This window comes from Rhagoletis zephyria, unplaced genomic scaffold (genome assembly GCF_001687245.7).
Source record: "Rhagoletis zephyria isolate East Lansing unplaced genomic scaffold, Rhagoletis_zephyria_1.1 Rzeph_scaffold_04063, whole genome shotgun sequence".
NCBI classification, from domain to species: Eukaryota; Metazoa; Arthropoda; class Insecta; order Diptera; family Tephritidae; genus Rhagoletis; species Rhagoletis zephyria.
The window spans coordinates 26405-33038 of NW_016161146.1; the positions used below are offsets into that span (position 1 = coordinate 26405).

Consider the following 6634-nt stretch of genomic DNA (forward strand, 5'->3'; position numbering starts at 1 on the left):
AAAAAAATATATTAAACATTAAACAAACAAAAGAAAAATTGGCAAAACTGGTCAAAATGTCGTGTCCCTATTATTTGCTTAGACTTTGTTTCAAGAACTAAGAGACACAAATCACATTTCTCATATATGTACATAAGTGTGAAAAGAAACGTGAAATTAATATACATATACATATTGATACAAAAATGTGAGAACTTCAGTTAAATTTTTTTCGCGTTTGCTTGACTATTCCCGGATTTGTCCATATATGTTAATATGTATAAAGAAAATATGTATGTACGTTCGTATGTAAACCCAAACACCAGCTTTCATGCCTTGACATTTCTATACATGTGGTTGGGTATGTGTGTGTGCGCGAATATCCTTGGCTTGAACATGAAGCTAACCATTAAGGAGACGAAATATATAAAATAAATAAATTTATAAAAAATATAAAGTAAGACCATTTTTTCTTAAAAATCCCCCATAAACACTACTTTAGATACTTTGAAATATTTCTGGAAGTCAATAAGTTATTCAGAAGCACTGTCACGGAAATGTACATATGTACATACAAATGTATGCACATACAAACAATTGTACGCATTGCCACAGCTGGTGGTTGATATTTGCTGGTGGTCGTCGGTCTGGCCTGCCTCATGTGAAAATCACTTACGCCAAAAGTCTCTAATCGTTCACAATGGGGCACTCCGTCATATCCGCAGAACATGTGTGTATGTGTGCGTACCTTTATCGCTCACACTTTTGATTATATTCAGTTCAGCGCGGAAAATTCTCTACAACGTCATTACCATCTCATGAGGGCAAATGACGAGCATATTGCCTGGTGAGTGGAGAGTACAGCTGAGCACCCTCCTGATTTGGCGGAGTATGCGAATGTGTACGAAAGCACAAAAGAGCACATGAGTGGATTGTATTTTTGGGTGGGGTTGCCAACAATTTTTTAAATATTTTGTTCACTTAAAAAGTTCAAAACAATAGTGGTGTAAAGATAAAAGTCTCAAACTAAGTAGCTTAATTTTTTGAAAAACACAAATATTTAAAAAATTGTCAGTGAAATGTAAAAACATACTAAAAATTGCTGCTTCCTCTATTGAGGCATACAATTCCGTAAATTTCATCACTTCTACAAAAATATTTTGTCTGCATTTAGGGTCATTCCGGAACTAGAAAACGTTCAAGATACCTCCAAAAATCGAGTTTTTCGTCATAAAATACTTTAATAGTTGACACTGTGCTTTACCAGTAAGTATTTTCGAATAACACTCCTTAAACCCAAGATTAGTATTCCAGATTTCTCAAACGAGGGAACCTGTGCCTTTTCCAACGATTTCAGATTGTGGATATCTCAGTAGGGGGTCTACTGATTGAGCACCAGCGTGTCATTCTTTCGAGAAGGCAAGATGTTTTCTGATCGATAAGCTCCAATAGGGCATTTGGATCGTTGCTAGGGCTATCGATTACCTCCAAATGAGTGCAGGAAACTGCATGGCTGATGAGACGAGGGACACCCGCGAGTTGTTTCTTTTGAACACGTGAGCTCGGTGATTGCTACACATGTAACGGCGAAGTATTCCTTGACCACAAAATGGCCAAGGCTTCAAGGAAAAGGCATATGACTCCCCAGATCAAAACCTGAGGTTATAGGCAGGCTCTTGGAAGCACTCACTCCTACTCAAAAGTTATCTAGTAATAAAAGTAGCTCTCAATTTCGCCACGTATAGAATCAATCTTGAATTATTTAACTGTCATGTTCAGGCTAACGAACTGACTGATGAATTGGCGAAATGTAGATTTGAAGTTCCCACAAAAGAACCACTAGGTTACTAGGTCACTATCCTTCGTAAAAGTCCAATTTGGAGGCATAGATATTACGTTAAAATTACTCAAAATTATTTTTAAATGATTGCACACAACGAAACTGGTTCACTTTTCAATTGATTCGTATCCTAAGAGCGTGGTAACCCATACCAAGAGGAAGATGGGGGAAGCTTGTAGAAGACGGGGCGCGGAGGTGAAGAAGTAAGTACTTTTTTTAATACAAATTATGATTTTAAATGGAGGTACAAACAGGTCAGCGCAGACTGTTTCTTTTGTCACTTTCTATTGTTAGCTTTTAATAAAAATCGAGGGAATTTCTTACAGATTTCATTGAAAAGATAATCTCACGAAAAATAAAAAGCCTCTTAAACTTCGTGAAAAAATTAGAAAAATTCAACAAAGTTTTACAACAACAACAAACTTTTTACTAAGAATTTTCTAAAGACTTAACAAAAAGTGTGGTTTTGTTGTTGTATAATTTTGTTGATTTCTTTACAAGTTTGAAATTTGGACTTATATGGTTTTTGCTATACCTGTATATTTATAAAAAACAATAGTAAACATTAAGCAAACAAAAGGAAAATAGCCAAAACTGGTCAAAATATCGTGTCCCTATTATTTTTCACATGACTGTACGTCTTCTAACCTTTGTTATATTTTATCAGGCGCTTTTCGCTCTGTGTGAAGGACAAGGCATGTCAACGTATAGCCGAGTTATTACCCGTAAGCAGGAATGATAGACCATAAGGTCATTCTTGATTAGCGTTGTCAAATGTCCTGTATTTGTCGGACCATCGACCCACATTTTAAATGAGAACTATTAACAATAAATAAATAAAGATAAGTTGCCAACAGCATCATTTTGAATTTTGCTGCTATTATTTTGACCGCAACTGTATCTTTTAATTTGTTTTCATGGATTTGTCAATTAGAATTTACGCAAAATTAAATTCTTAGAAACGCTCGTTTCCGCCTGTACGAATCAAAAGTTTCAAAAATCGTGATTTTTATGCTTTAACAAATTTAGTCTAAAATGTTTCCTTTTTAAGATATCTACCAACCAAAGGAAATCGTATAATTCAATATCTCCGACTAATGGCAGCGTCTTAAAATTATTTGTTTTTTACTTATTTTTTGTGAATTTTAATCGACTCTAGCGTTTCGACTGTTTTGAGTAAACAGCTTATGTTACTCAGGAATTAAGTGTGCGTATCATAGACGAAACACGAGCTCCGAGCTCACTCTTTATAAAAGAAACCTTAGCTTGAAGATTCGAAATTTTTAAAATTCGCAATATTCAGGTTACGAAATGAACGTGTTGCCTGCTAGATATAAACTATTTTTGACCTGTAAGGTAGCGAAGTACTTACATATCTCAAAAGGATTAAGCCCTGCAAGCCATCTCGTGGCAGACATTTGAATAGTTTTCTTTTCCACTTAGACGGACATAGTTAAAATTTTACTAACAGCCGATTTCACCACCAATTTAAATGGAAAATGATTTTTTATTTTATCAATTTCCATATAGAATTAAAATAATTTCTCACTTAAATTGTTTTAGTGAAATTAACTGTAAGAAATCAAAATTCTATTGAAATTTCAATATTCAGGCAGGTTCAGCAATTCATTTCCGAGTTAATTTCAATCAAATGCACTTTGAATTCAAATTGGCAGGGGTTGAAATTCACTGGGAAGTGAATTGCAGAACCTCCCTGATTATGTGTTTTTTAACTTCACTATCTTAAGAAGAAAATTAATATCGCTATAATGACTGGAGGAAGCGAGTTTGGAAAATCTACCAAAGACCGTAAACTTGTTCTCCAGGGGGTTGAACAAACATTCTCTCTCGTACATACTAAGCTACATTTATTCGGTATATTCTTTAAGGTGTAACTTCTAGTTATGGTAACACTGCCACACAACTTGTTTTCCGATTTCAATAGCCCATCATCTTCTCCCAATGCACGTTTAGCTGAGCCCAGCTGACAGTTGCATTGCTTACTACATTGGTATTTAGGTATATGAATATATAGTATATATATGTATGTATGCGCGTTTGTAGGTATGTTTGCGCGAGTGGATTGTGGATATATGGTGTATGGGTGGGTGGTGAAATGTTTTGAGTTGAGATGAGAGCGCGCATATTTCGCTCAGTTAGCTAATTTTCTTGACATTCTCGCACGCGTGCTCATTCACAAGCACAAGCTTAAAAAAAATATGTACATATGTAGGTACTGCGCCCGAAAACTTTTCACTTTGCTTGTTGTTGCAGCGCAGTTCGTGTGCTAATGCGTTGTTGTTTTAATATTGTTGTTGGTGCTGGTTGTGTTGCTGCTGCTGCTGCTGCGGCGACTCGTGCAAAGGAGCATGCACAGTTGTTGGCCTGTCATTTAGTTACGTTGTTGCGCTGCGCTTTTGTCGTTTTCCATTTTACGATTGCACGAATGTAATGCATTTCCGGATGCGAATTTCAAAAAGAATGAAAGAAAAAAAGTTGTGCGCACAAATTTTGGGCTGATTTTATTTCACTACCAGAGGCATTTTTTGTGCTTTCGTTTTTTGAAAAGCTGAAAAATTTTCGCTTTTAGTAAAAAATTAATCACTTATTTAGGTACTGTATGCATTACCCTGTACTGTAATATTTTGTTCACAAGTTTTTAATGGTTTAACTGGAAAACACTTTTTAATTTTAAGTTTTTCAAACACTTAAGCAGCATAGCTACTTTTTTTACTTTTTCGATCGCCTTTTTTTAAGTGCCCTTCCTTCCGTAAGGGTGCTCCTCCATTCGACTAGTCGCCAACTGTTCGACGATCCGTCGCTCCGGCCATCCAACAACACCACTACGCTGAACCAACTAAATACAACGACGACGACGGCTATGACGACTAGCACAACAACAATTTTTGTAGTAGCGAGCTATTTGGCTTGCCTGGTACTTGCCTGCAATCGACGACGACGACGACAACGATGAAAACACGACCGACAGCAACAAAGCACGACAACGAAGTTGTGAAAAATGTATGCGTGTGTGTTTGTATGTGTATGTATGTACATATAAGAAAAAATTTTCATTCGATATAAAGCACAAAATATTTTCACGTTTTTAATTCATAAATTTTCACAAAGTTTATATTGGCGATATCAGCCAAAAGTTGGCGTTTTCTGCAAATCGTGCACTAATTTTCCATCGATTTTTCACTTACATTCCTCACACCCTTTTCCTCGCACAAATTTCAAGCACTTTATGGTAATTTTCTTTTTCGTTTTGAGCTTTTTTCGATTCGATTTTAAATTACTTTGTGCACAGCTTCCGAGCTTCCGAGGTGGTCGGTTAGCGTTAAATTGTGCAAATTTCTTTTTAGAAAAACCATACAATATCTTGCACAATTTTCCTTCATTCCCTTTGCTGCTGCTGCTGCTGCTGCTGCTGTAATTTTTCAGGCATTTTCACATTTGTATGATTTTTTTGTTTTTTTGTTTTTTGCTTTTCTACAACACTATCTATTGCATTGACTGAGCCTTTGACTCCTGCTGCTTTAGCTGATTTGCTTCCGTACACGACGACCACGACGTATCCACTGCTATGGCTGACATTATGGGGAACGTACGAATTGATACTGGGCCAAGCAATTCTGGGTTGATTTATTTCAACACTCACTTTATGTTATTCTTGCTTACCTTCCGTGTGCTCTTCATTTCATTTCGTTCGTTATTCATCCTTGCATTCGTCCAAGTGTGGCGGTGCGTGAGTGATTTTGTACATATTTCCCCGATTGTTGGCGAGAGCGCAAATACTACCACTGTCATTGCCACTCTACCTTATGCTTTCGACCGAAATCGTTAAATTAATAAGTTGAAATAAAGTAAACTTTTGCCGAAACGAGAGATTTCCGACAACGGCACTTTGATGATGGGAAAATAGGCAAAAGTTAGCGCCAGCGCATATCGAAATGTGTGTGAGAGCGTCTCGAAAAAGGAGAAGAGAGCCCATGGAGAAGCGGATTGTACAGGGTGGGCCAAATAAGACCTACCAATTTCATGCAGCAGGTAGTACATAGTTTGCCTAGCAGGGTGCGCAGTCACTCCATCTGGTTGGAATCACAAATTAGGATGCTGCTCCGCCGTTGGCCGCAAAATGTTGTCAATCATTGTTCTGTAAGAAGCCCCAGAAATCGTTACCGGCGTTTCATTCTCATTATCGAAGAAATATGGGCCGATAACTTTTTCGGCCATAACACCGCACCAAGCAGTGCATCTGGATGGGTGTAACTGGTGCTCGTGTGTTGGTCATGGATTTTCAGAGCCCCACAATCTACAGTTTTGCTTGAAAATGCGCTTCATTCGACATCAAAACTCTACCTAAGAAATCAATTTGTGTGCCTAATTGTGTAAAACGAATAGCGTATTGTAGTCGTTGTTGGTGGTCTTGCCGTAAGTATCCATCATGATTTTCCAAGAGATTGACTATAACATGCAGGAAGAACATAACAATAATATTAAAAAATAAAGAAGTTACAAGTGTTTAACATTGTTAGATCTTATTTGGCCCACCCTGTACTATAATCATCAGGAGGCTCATCGCGTGAAACAGGTTAAAACTGGGCAACTTTATAATGGGGTGATTTTTCTGCTATATACATACATATGTATGTAGACCTTTATTGTTGTTTTTATGAAGATAAGTACATACATACATATGTTCATGTGCACAATGCATACATTCTTAAAACCCTGCACAACATACATACCTACAAATATGTGTGTACGAACAAATACGTTTGAGCCCCGCATAATTTCGCACGAAGCCAAGAG

At 37.0% G+C, this 6634-nt stretch overlaps 1 long non-coding RNA gene across 1 annotated transcript in view; it reads right to left on the reverse strand.

Annotated features, from left to right (window-relative positions):
- LOC108370197 (uncharacterized) overlaps positions 1–5463 on the reverse strand; it is a 14066-nt gene extending 8603 nt beyond the window's left edge. Inside the window, exon 1 of the long non-coding RNA XR_001848606.1 lies at positions 5026–5463. This is a non-coding gene — a long non-coding RNA (uncharacterized LOC108370197). The remainder of the gene's footprint in view (positions 1–5025) is intronic.
- Between the last annotated feature and the right edge of the window lie 1171 nt (positions 5464–6634).